The sequence below is a fragment of the Tympanuchus pallidicinctus genome, unplaced genomic scaffold (assembly GCF_026119805.1).
Source record: "Tympanuchus pallidicinctus isolate F22 unplaced genomic scaffold, pur_lepc_1.0 scaffold2, whole genome shotgun sequence".
Taxonomy (NCBI): Eukaryota; Metazoa; Chordata; class Aves; order Galliformes; family Phasianidae; genus Tympanuchus; species Tympanuchus pallidicinctus.
In genome coordinates this window covers 49,432,809-49,447,857 of record NW_026294721.1, presented here as the reverse complement: position 1 = coordinate 49,447,857, position 15,049 = coordinate 49,432,809, and the positions used below count along the sequence as shown (strand labels likewise).

The 15,049-nt window shown below is 44.4% G+C and overlaps 1 protein-coding gene across 13 annotated transcripts in view; it reads right to left on the bottom strand.

The window, feature by feature from the left end:
• Window positions 1-15,049, bottom strand: part of TENM3 (teneurin transmembrane protein 3) — a 696,676-nt gene that overhangs the window by 390,453 nt on the left and 291,174 nt on the right. The window contains exon 1 of one of the 13 annotated variants that reach the window (XM_052683285.1): window positions 10,548-10,725. The exons of the other annotated variants lie outside the window; for them this stretch is intronic. The gene's annotated coding sequence lies outside the window, so the exon portion shown is untranslated. Of the gene's footprint in view, window positions 1-10,547; window positions 10,726-15,049 lie in introns of those variants that run through there. 13 annotated transcript variants of the gene reach the window in all.

Sequence of the window (15,049 nt, the reverse complement as noted above, 5' to 3'; positions counted from 1 at the left end):
CATGACAGTTTGGAAATACATACCACATGATTTCAGTGGTCACATTAAAAATAAAGCAGAACTGAAAGCAGTTGAGCTCCAGGTAAATAAACCCTTAAAGTGCCCTGTGCTTTTGTGATGTTCTTGTGTCTGTCAGTGCCATTTCGTGTGAGACCCTGGCTGCCAAGCTCAGGTCACGGAACCAAGCCTGCACTTCTCACAGAGCAGAGCTACTGCAGCAAGTGCCCAGCTTTCAAAGCGAGGGAGAGAAGGTCACGACATGTCTTAATGACCTTCACAAAGATAGCCTGTTCAGGTGCCTCACCTCACAGGAGATCCCTTGTAGACTATTTCATTTATTTTCCTTCATTAACTCGGTATGAAACTGAAGCACCGCGAAAAAAGGGCTTCATAAGGCACTGAACTCTTCCAGCCTTGGTGAACTACTTGTGTTCAGTAAACTAGAGCCCACACTGTTTTTCTATCTCTGGCATCTAACTATCGTTCAAGTCCACTTTCAGTTTGATATGGAGATTGTAAGTGTTCTTACATACAACGTGTATGACACATTGCAGCTTTAGTTTAAGCATTATACGTGACATAAAAGCAGCTTGACGTAAAGATCCAAAAACTAGTTGTTTAACTCTTGCCTTTTTATTCCTTTTGTCAATGTTAAAAAAAACAGCAAAATTAGCACTGTCACCTATTACAGAATGAACAAGAGCAACAAACTGCATAAAAAAATTTCCTAGATTCAAGATCCTCATACTGAGATATAATCATTTACTCTCAAGAAGTCAGAAAAAAGCTGTTTTTCTGTATTCCATACATCACACTGCCCATGAACAATAATGCTTGTTACTGCGTATCTAAAATGTAATACAAACAACTAAAATTGTCAGGTTAGCACTGTGCAATAGTTAGCAGGCATGTATACTAAAGTTAAACTAGTTTTCAATAATATTTGAAATAATTTTATCAAGTACCTAACACAGGGCAACTTATTTAACAACGATTCAGGAGTTTGAAATAAGAGCTGAAAAAATGGGCATTTTTGTGCAGTCCTTGCAATTTCTGCATACGACAGAAAGCTAACTGCCTAGAAGTAAAATACCTCTTTTCCTGAAATTCCTGAGTTTCAAATCCAGGAGGTCCTCACTGGGCTCACTCGTTCTTACAAATCCACCCAGTGAGTTACAATGATCTTATATAAGGAAGGTGGATAAAGAATGACAAATTACAAATAATAATAATAATAATAATAATAATAATAAATAAACAAATCAGTTCATTGTACCTGATTAAACGAGGAAAACTATGATTTAGATTCTGAGTCCATTAAACTAAACTACTCTTGCAAATGGAATCACGGAATTAGCATCAGCAACAGTGAACTCCAATGTGACGCCTGAACTAGTAAATCCAGCATCCCCAAGAAAGACTGCAAAGACTGTAGCCAGCAAGCACAGAAGCACAGGCTCATGTTGTCTGGAAAGTACTTCTGGAGGTCATCTTGTCCAAACTCATGCTCAAAACAAGGGTAATTAAATCAGGTCTGTGCTGGAAAAAGTTTTAACATCTGAACTGGGAAGCAACAACCAAAGCACTTGCTGGGAATAGTCCCAATAATACATCCCTAGCTTAAACTGCAGAGCCATGCCCAGGAAAAAAATCACACTGATTATTCCCCGACCCTCCTCATCTTGAGCAGAATATCCTATGGAAGCAACAAGCTGCACTGATCACAGGCACAATGCCTATTCACTACACAATCTTATTGAAGTCACTGGGCCTACTAACTAAACAGATTTAGGAGATTTGCAGAATTAGGCTCAATAACAAACACATCAAAACCACTCTCTTTCCTATTTCTGTCCGGAATTCACACTTAAGAATTCAAGACACTAAACTGAAAAAAATCTGCACCGCAAAGCATAATGTTGCTTCTTTAACTCACACAATAAACAGCATGATATTTTCAATCTAAGGAGAGAAAATAAAAATAAAAAATAAAAAAAGGATTATTCACTGGTAAAAATATTTAAATAAAATACCATTGCATTTTCAGGTTTATTTGAAAAATAAGGTTTTCGAAAGTAAAATTGAGATGACATTTACTCTCCCCCAGATAAACAGAACTTGATACAAATAACAACCACAGCACAACAACCAAAGAAAAGTTTCCATCAGGTTAGAAAATACAAAATACTCTGCACAAGATTGCTGAAAGAATTTGAATGAGCGTTGTCATTTTGAGTGAATGAGACTGTAATTTTGGACCTGAAGAATTCTACCTTCTGATGATGACGTATAATGGAGAAGGTAGCGGGGAACATCATAACACTCCTCAGGTCTTTCATAAGTGAGTGTTTAAAATCTCTGCCTAATGGAGTTAAAACATCTTGTTAGAAAAAAAAGTGATGTAAAACACTAGAAGATATTAAATTTCTACTATTCTATTACTAATTCTGCTCTGAGTAAGTGAGAGTTGACTTATGCTGCTAATATTAAATTTAGAAATTAAATACATGTCCATATTCTATGCAGCCTAGCTGGAATCCACTAGATTAAACATACTAATTAATTTGGTCATGGTGAGTTTTGTATTATATTTCAGCATTTATTTATGAGGTCCACATACTCAGTTTACTAAATTTAATGACTGCATTGTTCTTAAACATATCATTACAACTGTTTACATTTTTTATCATTACCCTAGTATCATTCCGTAATTAACTTAAAGTTAACAGAAGAATAAACAACTACACATTTTTAAGCTACTTGTACATTTCTGAATGTATTTACAACTATTTCATGCAAAGTAGGAGCAGACATTCCATTTTCCTTCTAAGATACTCTTCATTTGAGAAAAAAACGAAAACTGAGCTTCACTGACCACTTATTACTCTCTGGGGTATCACATACTCAGACAAGTTGCTAACTTTCACTGTCTGGGTAAAATATGTGAAAGGTAAAAACATGCCAAAAACATGAGAATTTTGTTAAAAGGTTGTTGTTATTTCAGGTCCTGATAGTACAGAAAACAACTACAAACTTTCAGAGAGACAAGGAACATTTCTACTCCCAGCGCTCATGGAAATGTCACCAAAGACTTTTGAGTTTCAGGGATTGGCCATTTCACAACATCATGGCCTCAGCCACAAGTAATGTGTTTCTGCAGTTGTCAAACTGGAAAAAGAAATAATTAAAAAAAATCTTCCAATACAACATATATAAAATATAATTTTGGTCTGTAGTGCTTACCAGTTAAACAACTGTACTGAATGGTCAACACGTTCAAGTGCACGCACATACATAAAAGCACCAGGAAACCTTCTCCTTCACCTGCCAGCAATTTATATCAAAATTAAATTACTACTTCTGAAGATTTAACAATTACAAATGTTGTGTATTACAACTGCAAGCACACAGCAAGACATAAAAAGCTATGAAAGAATCCTTGCTACCACCTATATAGTTACACATGCAAAACATAACAGTGGCGTCAAACCATGCTCAAAATAAAAGAGAGAAAGCCGTTGTGCTGAAGGACTCCCTTGCCCAAAGACTTAATTTTCCAACGAGCTATGAATGAAAAGAAATGAAATTCAAAGATATGTCTGAAGCCTATTGCTCTCACTTCTCAAACATAGGCTCGAACACTCCATGCTCCCAAAATGTGTTTCGTTGAACCTCAGTCATTTGTCTTCTGCAATGAGATGAACAGCAAGCAAGCAGAGTTCAGCAGCTGCCGACTGAGCATCAGATTTTTGATGACATTTTCTTTCCAATGAAGCAGCACCCAAATGCCCGCCACCAGCAGCCCCTTTGTACCAGCAGCTCAGCCACAGCACCCAGCTTCCCCTCAGCCACCATGGCATAAGTCCGAGTTTGGCCAACCCACCCAGAAACCCAGGCTGTCCCTTTGGGGAACTGGGCAGCCAGTGAGCACTTGATGCATTCAGTATGAATAAAGGACGTCTTTCCAAGGAAAAACTGATTTAACAACAGGAATTATTTTCTGCCTTGCCAAGATCGCTAACAGGCGGAGTTTTCCCCTTTCAAGGGAAAGCACAAAAGGTCTGAGAGCCACAGTGCTTTCCAGGGCCACAAAAGCCCCTTCCAATTAGCTGTATATTTTATAACAGGGAAGGGGTAAACTGTTCACAGAGCAGAGGAGTTAAGGAAAATTGAAATTTAAAGGGAAATCTGCCCTGAGTATAGGCCCCACGCTTGGTCACCTACAAGGTAAATAACAATGTCTCCATTGAGGCTTTGCGTTAGCTGGGCATGTCCTGGCTTCACGCATTTACATGCTGCCATTCATTCAACAAAAGTACTCCGCCTACCCCAGCCTTCTCAGCGCACAGACAGTGGCAGAACTGGCATGAGAATGATTAGCAAAACAATCTGGCTTTGGATTTTCTGCTAGACAACGGTGATACTGTTTACTTTTCTGAAGCTACTCAGAACTCATTAGTCTCATAAGCATTACACCACCAGAAAGAGAGATTTAACTAAATGAACAATTTGCAAAGCTGTGACAAGTAACATCTGATATTTCTGCGCTACAGCCGCGTTGCTGCTCCTGTCACTATCTGACAAGCTTCTCAGGACAAGCTCTGGTCACTCCGCTTCTGTGGCACTACAAGCATGAAGTTTCACTGTGATTTCTATAGAAAGGCCGAACAAACGTTCAAAGAATTACAATGAGAATGGATGAGGCCTTTGAAGGACGCTGCAGGCCTTCATTCGCTAATCTAAAGTAACACTTATTAGTGATGACGATTTCTCCAACCACTGCAGTCACCCACGCCACAACCCAGACAATGCGTACCAAAAGCTTTAAGGACTGAAGAAACTATTGTTGCATTGTGCTAAATGACGTGCTGTTTACATTTTCTTTTTTGCTTCCCTCTAAAAATTCCAACATACAGTTACTATTACAATTCCTGCCAAGAAAAATATTTGAAATCTATATTGCACCAATTTTAGCATTGGCAGGAGATTTCTTCAGACAGCAGAAACTGTCAAGACTCAAGTATGGAAATAAAACACATTCATTCCTTTGTATTTTGGCTTAACTGCTGTCAAAAACACTATTAGAAATTCAACACATTCTTGGAAAATAACACCAACAGCAGTATTGATTTCAATATGACACGTTTCAGGTTTCATATCAACAGAGATTTTACATTAATTTTTGTCATTTTCCTGAACATTTTTCTATGCTGGCATGGGTAAAATTAAAGTTGTAATATCTTAAATTTTATAAACTGCCATTTTACACTTCTGTAATTTAGATGCAAAAAATACAGCTGTAGAGGTCATGTATGAATTGGGAACTGTGGCTAAACATTAGTATTTTCTATTTAACTTGATAGGCTCAGAAGATGTATTAACTGTTAAAAACCACTCACATCTCTGTATCAAAGGAAATGGATCTCTAAAAGTAATTTCAGGCAAATTTGTGACAGGAAAATCCCTTTTCCTTTCTGTCTGGATGATAAACACTACCATATACATTGCAGCATACTGTAACTTTCCCTCCTGAAGTGGTAATTTCACTGGGAAGCTTAAAATACACATTTGCATGACACTCCAAGGGGGAAAAAAAGGAACAACAACTTGATTTGCTTTTCTTCCCCCACAAGACTATAGTCTGCCTTTATAGAAATATGTATTTCCTCTTGAAATAAATTATTTTAAGAGTAAATGGACAAAATTGGTAAATACGCTTTGCACTATAAATTTCTGCAGTCATTCTAGTGCTTTGACAGGGACCCAACAAAAACAAACAAACAAAAGAAACCAACAGCAGAAAATACAATCATACATATCCAATTATAATGCACAGCTAACACAACATTCTTATTTTAAACATTTACCAGAAATGCCCTAAGAAAAATAGAAAACATGACAAAGTTAACAAAAAAAAATTAACATCTTTTCTCATGTTGAAAACTGGTTCTGTTTCCTTTCATATGTGAAGACTGCATTTGCATTCATATCTACCGTAAAACCCAATTAAAGTTGCTACTACAACTATAACATTCAAGCACTATATGAAGAGATCCTAACACAAAGAGAGCTCAGTCCCCCACTCCAGCAGAACAGAGCACTCCTGGAACTTCACTGACTTCAGAGGTACATTAACTGATGCTGAATTTGGTAAGTATTTTCCAATTTCTAGTTTAGCATTTCCCTCCTCTATTTTTATTTTTCTACTCGTGTTTACAATTAATTTCTTGCAGACACAAACATACACATCAGGAATCAACAAACCCAAAATGTGCTAGATAAAAGACACAAAATTTAAAATAATTAGGTCAGGTAGCCTTCAACTTCTACACCGGATTTGAATTAGATGAGAAAAGCATATCTACTCCTTTGCAAGACTCATAGCATCACACAGAACAGTTTGTCTTAAATTACTTGTATCATTTCCGCATCATCTTTGCAAAAAACATGTTTTACAACAGAAGTGTACTGTAGGATGAATGCCACACAAACAGAAGTGCACCTAAGAAGGCAGACATGTCTGTGATACAGACTGTGCTAAAATCTTTGTCTTGGAATACGTTCTAAAGATTTCCTTCGCATTAAATCAGCAGCAGCTATTTCTGCTACAGCCTTAAAATGAAACCGTAGTGATACAACGGCTCTACCACAGCAAAAGACTGAGATAAGTGGTGTGGTGAACTCAGAGATTGCTATTTGTAAATATTTAGTAATTTTATTAGCATCTAATCTGCGTAAGGCTGGAAATATTTCTTCACAGGGCTCCAGCTACAACCTGCCATATACTGTCTACAAGCATATTTAAAGTAAGAGACTCATGTAATTTACTCAATATGCAAACTTATAGAAACTAATGAATACAATTAGCATGAAATACTGAAATAACTATAATTTACAGTGAAATCGTTATACTGGTAATATACGCACATGCACAAACCTCTTGAGGACCAGGTTTACTGTTTTACAGATTTCCCACTTTTTCCCCCTCCCCAAATATTTCCTTTTTTACTCATTTTTTTTCTTTTTTTTTTTTTTAATTATTATTATTATTTTTAATTAAAAAAAAAAAAATAAAAATTGGGGGGGTGGATTTTCCTCCCCCTATCCAAAAATTAGTTTTTCCTAAACTTTAAATATATATGCCTTATGCTTATCAGGAACGTGGGGCCATACACCATTGGTTAAGAATGAAATGGTGGTGAAGCAGAGACCAGAAGGTGCAAAGAGAGAGGAACATGCACATATTCCAGCAATTATCAAAACAAGTACCATCTCTGCTGCTTTTAAAAGAGAGAAAAAGAATAAACCAATCTTTCATTACCGGCGCAGGTGTAGGTGCAGTAGAGGCGCACCTTGCTGTCTGGGACTCACCTCCTAAGTTTTGATTCCAAGAGGGAAGCTAATCATTCTCCAAAGAAACATAGCATCCACCCACTGTCAGGCTGCAGCGCCGCACGGAGACGCTCCACGCGTGCAAGCAGCCCAGGCTGCACACGGAGACCAATGCAGCAGATGAAGGAGCTCCACTTGAGGTAGGTGTGCTTCTGGTTTCCAGGAAAGCACATCACTCGGCCCTAATGGCTCTGTGGAGCTTCATTCAGGCCGCAGACTGACCCTGCGCCCAAACTGCTGGAAGCCATAACACTTGTTTTGAAACAAATCACTCCTAAAGATGGAGCAGGCTTGCTATCAATCACTAACAAGTTAATTCTACATAATAAGGCAGGTTTGGATGCAGACTGATACATTGTGAAATGCTCTATCTGAAATTGATTAGAACAGCACTCAAAATGAATGCAGCCCTCCAAACCACTCCTTTGCTCAGAAACATTAATCTCAATTATAAGAAGAGCTTCATAATGGTAATGCTTGGTATGAAAAAAGTATCAAATAAATCAGGTTTTATAAGACACAGCAATTAATCAGCTTTAGAATGAAGAAAAGGAAAGGTTGTTAAAGCGCGCGTTTTCACAACAGTACTCTTCAAAGCCTCTGCAACCTCAGAAAATGAAATCACTTTGTGTTTGGTTGGCTTTTTTGAATTGCTGAACTGGCTGGCGGGAGTACATACCCCACCTCGGAGCTCATTTCACCACACACTACAACTCTTCGCAAATCGTACTGCGCTATCATTAAGTGAACACACTCGATTCCAAGACACTCTCAGCAGACAAACAGGGATTATGCGCAAACATCCTGAAAGAACTCACTTCATCCCGAGAAGATCATTAAGTCACACCAAAGCTTCTCATGGAATGCACTAAAATTATCCCTGATAATTTTTTGTGCAGTATCAACTGCAACAACGTGCAGGAGTGTTTTCGTGTTTTAAAATGAACGTTATTGCAACAGCTGCTCAAATAGAGCCACTATCAAGGAGTTTGCATGAGTTTGCTCAACAGAAGCAATTATAAAGCTATTCTTAAAAATAAATAAGTAATACCAAGAAAAACATGATGTAGATTAATCAGATTAATAATCTCCAGTGCATAGCGCCGTAGTTCAAACCCGCCTCTGCAAGTCTTCAAGAAATGCAACACAATTATCCCGCAGAAATACGTTAAGAATTCTGTTTAGGCATTTAGTGTATCCTTCTGCACGCCGCCATGCACTCAGTTCTGGAACAGAAATGCAAGGATCGATGCGCAATACACCCAACATCACTCTATAACACAGAATGCTCCCTATCTGAAGCCCCACACAGCTCTCTGCAGCTCCCTTTTAAGGCCCCACAAGCAGCACCTGCTCCTCCAAGGTGCTGCTGGGCCTAATCCCAAACAGAGGGGAGCAGACAGCAGTGCCTGCAGCCACCCCTGGGGCTCAGCACCAGCCTCTCTGAGTGCAGCTGGGGCTGGAGGTGCTCAGGATCTCAGCCTTCACCCTGGCAGACCGCAGGGGCAGCAATGAACAGACTTTCCCACTGGTTATTACTGCATTTCTTCATATTTTAGTGGGGTCGTATCAAAACCGAGGGTTTAATTTGTGGATTGATTTCCAACTTTAAATCCAGTTTCTACTACTAAATCCTTTTTCCATTTGAACAGAAAATAATTACTGCTGGCTCAAAGAGATTTGACTGAAGTACCAGTCTTAACTTGCTAACTGGATTAGAGATGTTACTCTGGATTTTTTTTTTCTCTCCAATAAATATGAAAAGAACCTTCTTAGTGCAGTCAAGTATTTCTCCTACCAAACAATGCCTTTCAGGTCAATGTTTGCTCACATACTCATTCGATTCTACTTTTTAATCAGAGGTATACACCCAATACTTCAGTGCCGATGGTTTTTCCTTCTGCACTGATCTGTCACGCCATTGAAAATATCCCAGCAATCCCCAAAACACTTAAGGCAGGAATTACAATATAAGGGGTTGGGTAAAAAAGAATCTTCTCCTGAAATTGAAGTGATATATTTTCTATATACCTTCATATCTTCTTAGGTCCATTTCTTGCTAACTATTCTTACATTAGAAAGAATTACGCTTTATGAAAATCTTCCCTTATATGCAATTTGAAGCCAATCTCCTGGATATGGAGATACCAATAATTCTGAATAATGCTTACATTATTTCAGTAGGAAAGGGCATCTCAGAAATTTCATCATTTCATCATTAAGTGGTTTACAGTTAACTCTTCTGTATCATAACCGAGCATAGGAGCACAATACTTCTGCATGCTCTTTCCTGGGCTCTTTGCTAAGTTTTAGGACAGAGAAATATTCCTCTAACTCCTCAACACAACGATGCAAAATACTTCATAAGAGGAGGCATACATGCAATGGAACAGGTAGCGGCCACATCGAATTGCACAGGCATCCACCCAGGAGGGCTGGCTGGGAAGGGCACGTCACATTTAGGAAGCATAAAAATAGAGCTGCTAAAGTTGCCTTATAAAAAAAGCAAACAACTATTTTTAACCTGGAAATTTAGATGAGCCCAGAACGATACATCTTACAGAAATAGCTCCTGTTAAAACTTTTAACAGCGTGCGGGCACATAAAAGCGTCTGCGCCTGTGTTTTATCTCGCTACATTACTTTGCTTTAAAGCAACTTCGCAACATAAAACTTTTAAGCCCCACCACCAACGACGCCGTATCTCCAAGTTGGGGGAAAACGACCAAACCGAGAAGCTCGGAGCAGCCGGAGCCTCCCGAAGCGACTTCATCCGCCCCGGACACCCGCGTTCCCTGCGCACGGCGACTCGCCTCTCCCCGAGACATCCAAAGGCGCAGCGCTCCCGCAGGAGCGGCCCCAGCACTCGGCGCCCACAGAGGAGCACGGGGACGGGCAGCCCCACGCACTCGCGCCCAGCTCGCGGGAACTAAGTTACCCGCCCGCCGCAAACTTCCCTGGCGAGCCTCCCACCTCTCCCCGCTCTCGCCAACCAGAAGCGCCGCCGCTTTCAGCCCCCCCCCGAGAGCTCAGGAGCCCGGGGAGCAGCGCAGCCCTCTCCCCGCGATCGGCGGGCCCTAGCCAAGCGTCCCCGCCGCCCTCTGCGGAGCCCATCGCCCGGCACCCGGCACCCCCGCCCCACGCTGCCCCCCGTACCTGCGGCCGCTCCGCCGCGCCTCCTTCACCGCGGCGGCGAACGGGTGCGTCAACCGCCGTCGTCCGCGCACGTCGCGAGCCCGAGGGCGGCGGGCGCGAGAGCGACTCCGGAGCAGAGAGCAGCTCTTCCTGCGTGCGCGCCGCGAGCTCGCCGCCTCCGCGCCCGGGCAGCGGCGCGGGGAAGAGCGGCGCTCGGCAGCACTTTGTCAGGCCGGGCGGGCGGGAGCGGAGGGAGGCAGGCGGGGGGAGGGCCGGGGGCCGGCCGGAGGGAGGGCCGCGAGTCACCGCCCGCGCCCCCGCCGCGGGGGCCTGCGCGCCCCGCGGAGCTCCTGCGCCCGCCTCCTCCCGCCGGAGTCGGGCCGCGGGAGGGCAGGGCGAGGGGCCGCGGCGCAGCGCCGGGCGGGGAGGGCCGGGGGCGGAGCCGCGCCCGCACCCACTCGCGGCGTGGCAGAGCTCTGGGGGGGGCGGGCGGTCCCACGCCGGGCGCGATTGAAACCCGGGGCCGCCCGCCCGCCACTGATGAGAAGCTCCTCGCGCCCCCCTGGCCCGGTGAGGGCGGCTCGCGGGCCGCCGATTGCAGGCGCTGATGAACTTGCCCGGCTCCATCGCACCTTCCCTCCCGGAGGCCGAGGCAGCGGGCGCGCGTCCGCCTCGTGTCCCCGTCCGCACGTGTGGAAGCACGGCCCGAGAAAGAGAGCCGCGGCCCCGGCCCCCACGACGCCCGGCCCAGGCGGAGCCCGGAGCCGCCGCCGCTCGCCTCCCAGCCGCCCGGCGGCCCCCGGCCCGGAGCAGCCCCGTAACTTTTCTCACGCCGGGCGCTCGCATCTGCCCACCTCTCCGAGGCCGGTACCCCGTTCCCGTTGCTCTCCTTGTCACGTTCCGCCGGTCCCGCAGGGCCGAGCTTTCCGAGTCCTTAACTCAGCTGGGGCCGCGGAGCCCAAAGGCTCTCGGGGAATCCACGCCCTGAACACGCTCGCCCTGGGACGGCGCCGGCACCCGGGGATGACTACCGGTGTATCATAGACCTCAAACATTAAAGAAATTGCCCAGGTTGCACAGCCCCGTTCTGCAGCGAGGGTGATGGCAAACGTATCCGACACCTCTAAGTGTAATTCATAAGGCTGAGCGCACGGGAAACGCTACGGGTGTTTTCTAACGGAAAAGCGGTGCTACCACCGATTAACTGCTTCGAGTTACAGAGAAGCGCTCTGGGAGAGGGTATTTTTTGAAGACACCGACACCAGCGGGGCAGCAGTGCCTCCCCGCCCCCCGCAGGTGGGCCCGGAGCTGCGCCCACCTCCACCTCAAACACGGCGCACAGAGGAGGCTCCCCCCGAGCACAGCTGTGAGGTGCTCGGAACTGTTCGGCAGCACACCCCAGCCCTGCGCTGAGCCACACGCTGCAACTGAAGTCGCAAAGCGTACAAAGTTGCATTTCTGCTAGATTAAAGCACGCCTTGGAGAGCTACGGCTACACGAGCGGTTTTTTTTTTTTTTTTTTTTTTTTTTTTTTGGCCTTCTAACACAAAACTGGAAGTTAAATTTTGCAGACGCAAACACGGAGGTGCGTTTTGCACTCGTTTTGCCACTCGCACGACCCAGCTCGATCCGTTCCCTCAGGGATAGAACAGAACTTTTCAGCGCCCTGAATACAGACGCTTCAGACGGGTCACTGCATTCCAAGCAAGAAAACTGCGTCGCCCCTCGCTCGTGCGAAGCCCCCCGCATAAACACGGAATGGCAAACACCTATCCACACACACCAGGTCCGGGCGGTGCGCGGCCGTGCGGAGCGGTGCGGGCAGTCCCGCCCTACGCCACCCATCCCACCTCAAAGAACCGCGCTACGCTTCCTCACTCCTTTCGGCTGCCAATGCGCTTTCTGTCGGGTAGGAAAACACGAAAAGGACACGTGCACGCCCTGGCGACCTGTTTTTTTTTGTTTCTCCGTGACTCCCAGGAAGCCTTAGAGAACAGTCGGTGCGAGCGAAGGTGCTGCTCCCGCATTCACCTACCGGGAGCACCAAAATAGGGCCAATTCGGCACGTCCGCGCTCTTTCCAAACTTCTGGAAGTGTTCTGAAAGTGTTCTCTGAACGCGTCCACACGCACCCCCGCTTGGGGTGACGTTCGCACATCTGAAAATGGCGCGTCCCAAAGCCTCCCCCTTGCCAAACGTTCGTCATCCACAACGAATACAGGGAGAAACTGCCGCCAGCCCTACTGCCGCCTCTCGGGGTGCCAACAGCGAGCTCCCCGCAGTCCGCACCGGGCCGTCCCCGCTCCCCATCCCTCACGCACTCCCGGGGCCCCTCACACACACCGCGCTATCCCCGCGCAGCGCAATGGGACGGAAGGAGGGTGCCAGGCCGTGCGCCCTGCCCTGAGCCCTGCCCCAAATTCCTCTCCGGCACGCAGGGGGAGCTTCGGGCGGAGGCACCTGCCCGGTTTCCCAACAGCGCGTCGGGCTGCCGGGAGCAGAGCGGGAAAGGCGCTGGCTGGAGCGCTGGATTGTGGTAAAATCTTAGAACAAACACTCGAATCTGATCACTGACGAAGCCATAAAATTAAATAGCTGTCTGCAGAGGGAAATATGTCTTAATTACCTTAATTAAAGCAAGATAGGGCCTTACACACATTCATTTTGAAGCCACTAAATGTACTGATTATCATACAAATCAACCTTTAAATGGGGGTCAGGCTTTTCCACTACATTAGTTTGTGTTCCACTGCATAAAACAAAGCTATCTGCGAGGTTGACCCTTGGCGAAAACGCCACACTTGAGCTGCACCGACTGCTGACCCTCTTCACTGGGCTCCTACAAAAGAACCTGAAGTAGTCTGCATATGATTTGGAATACCGAAATGGCTTTCCTCTGTGGTTAGGACTGCATTAGGAACTACAGGCTGAGCTAAACTCACAGCCTTAAAACCCAGCACGTCACTTCAATCACCCTGTGCTCACGAGCAGCAGCCAGCATGAGAGGCCATTACTGCCATCACCATGAGTCAGTACCCGAGGCTGAGAAGATGTAGGGTTGCCTGTACAGCACTTCCCCCCCAGCACATGCTGGAGTGCCCACTCATACACCCCAAGGATGGGAGGAGTGCAGACACTGACAGAGACTCAGCAGGCACGACACAAACCTTATGTGTGCATGCAGAGGTTTCCATAATAGTCACATTTATTCAGAATGTATGATTTCTGTAAGAAGAAAGAGGCCTTGTTTCAAAGAAACCTCACAATTATTATTATTATTATTTTTTTCCCCACTTTCTAGCTTTCTGGCTGAAAGAAACATGAAAAAAAAAATCATTGTAACAAATTCCACCAATTAACTGCTCAAACAAAGGAAATCCAGAGAAAAAGATTATTTCAAGGGGGAGGGGGGGGCGGGGGGAAGAAACACACAGAATGAGGAAAGCACACACCAAATGCGCTTTTCCGTTGTCTGTTTCTTTTCTTTTCCCCTCTCCCTGCCATGAACTCCTCCAAGCAGAAGACACCACTAATAAATGCAGCCTGGGAAATGCATGTATAACTCAAAGCTCTAACGAGGGACGGTGATCTGCTGTTTTGGTTTGGTAACTTGGGTGTTACCTGCACTGTCTGATGCACCTAAAATCAGACTTCATTAAAATATTATTGCATTTAAAACTTCCTTAGACTGTTGCTAGTAAAATGTCGTATTCAAGATGAGTGCTTTTATTCCTGGAAGATAAGAGTTCAGGCAGTATAGTGGTAACAATCTGTGTTTGTTCCTGTCTGCTCAGGAGAACTGTTTCTAATTGATCTGGCATGGAATTTAGTTGGAAATGTGTATGTTGCAACCTAAGCACAGTCCCTGTATGCTTTGTAAAGTGATCACCATATGGGCCTTATTTGAAACATTTGAAGGTTTTAACCATTAATCTTGGATAAATGGAGCTGTAAATTCAACTCTTGGAGCTGAAAAAAATATATATATATAGAAGTGTGTGTGTATATTCTTACATGCATCTGTATACAGATGCATCCAGATGTATACATATAGATATATACATATATGCACAAATGTCTGTTTACAGATGCAAACACACGCTGACCATTGCTGTGTATCACAAACACCTGCAAATTATTAATGCACTATTCCCAATTGATGAAGGTACCAGTTATATTTTTGGATAATCATTAGAGCGAAACTAAACGTGGATCTAAAGAAGTTGCTTGTTTCTCAGAGACATCTCCAATAGTTGCCATTTTTATACTCGAGGGTATTTTTATATTTTTTAGAGGAGAAAACATGCTTTGGTCTATTTTCACATAACAGACTATTTTTTCCCCCTTTCCTGATGTCACAGAGATGTTTTTTAAGAAAGCCCTGATAAACTAACGGCAAAGCTGCCTGAAAACTTTTGGGAGATAACGGCCAACTGGATTTTTCCAATTGCGGAGCCAACGATCAATTTTTAACCCTCCGAACTCTGCCTGGTGATGTCTTGCCCAGAGCGCAAAAGGAACAGC